Source organism: Budorcas taxicolor, chromosome 23, assembly GCF_023091745.1.
Source record: "Budorcas taxicolor isolate Tak-1 chromosome 23, Takin1.1, whole genome shotgun sequence".
In the NCBI taxonomy this organism is placed as follows: Eukaryota; Metazoa; Chordata; class Mammalia; order Artiodactyla; family Bovidae; genus Budorcas; species Budorcas taxicolor.
In genome coordinates, this window is record NC_068932.1 from 2,747,301 (window position 1) to 2,748,643 (window position 1,343).

Genomic DNA, 1,343 nt, shown 5'->3' on the forward strand with positions numbered 1-1,343 from the left:
AAGTTAAATAAGCAGGGTGACAATATATAGCCTTGACATACTCCTTTTCCTATTTGGAACCAGTCTGTTTTCCTATGTCCAGTTTTAACTCTTGCTTCCAGACCTGCATATAGGTTTCTCAAGAGGCAGTTCATAAGGAACTATATTTGATTTCCTGTGATGAACCAATGGAAGAGAAAATGAAAAACAAGGTATTTTTGATAATTGAGTCACTTAGCTTTAAGCAGAAATTAAACAACTTGTAAATAACTATACTTCAATAAAATTTATAAAATTGTTTAGAAGGCTCCAGCTACACTTGATCTTAGCCAAAAGGCCAAGAAGCAATAGAAGGTTCTAGATAATGCAATAGAAAGAATATATAAACTGGGGAAAGAACAATCAAATATATTTTTTAGTTGTAGATGATATGACTGTGGGGAACACACGAAAATTTGATAAGACAATAAAGATATTTGTATAGATGTAAATGCTTAGAAAACATTTATATATATATATATGTAGGATTTAAGAGAACTGTAAATCCCTAGAGACCATTCCAAGTTAGCTGATAGCTGGAATATATTTACATAGTTGGTGATGGACAGGGAGGCCTGGCGTGCTGCCATTCATGGGGTTGCAAAGAGTCGGACACGACTGAGCAACTGAACTGAACTGAACTGATACTCATATGGAATCTAGATTGCAATCAAGATTGCGGGGAGAAATATTAATAACCTCAGATATGCAGATGACACCACTCTAACGGCAGAAAGCGAAGAGGAACTAAACAGACTCTTGATGAAAGTGAAGGAAGAGAGTGAGAAAGCTGGCTTAAAACTTAACACTCAAAAAACGAACGTCATGGCATCATCCAGTCCCATCACTTCATGGCAAATAGATGGTGAAACAATAGAAACAGTGACAGATTTTATTTTCTTGGGCTCCAAAATCACTGCAGATGGTGATTGCAGCAATGGAAATAAGACACTTGCTCCTTGAAAGAAAAGCTATGACATACCTAAAGTGAAGTCACTCAGTAGTGTTTGACTCTTCCTGGCCCCATGGACTGTAGCCTACCAGGCTCCCCGATCCATGATTCCATGGAGGCAAGAGTACTGGAGTGCGTTGCCATTTCCTTCTCCAGGGGATCTTCCTGACCCAGAGATCGAATCAAGGTCTCCTGCATTGTAAGCAGATGCTTTATCATCTGAGCCATCAATGATTTGGATATGACAAACCCAGACAGCATATTAAAAAGCAGAGACATTACGTGGTGGACAAAGGCCCATCCAGTCAAAGCCATGGTTTTTCCAGTAGTCATGTATGGATGTGAGAATTGGACCATAAAGAAAGCTGTGTGT

General features: G+C 38.8%; 1 pseudogene; it reads right to left on the reverse strand.

The window, feature by feature from the left end:
* Positions 1–203: 203 nt before the first annotated feature.
* LOC128068114 (uncharacterized) lies at positions 204–328 on the reverse strand (annotated as a pseudogene).
* Positions 329–1,343: the final 1,015 nt, after the last annotated feature.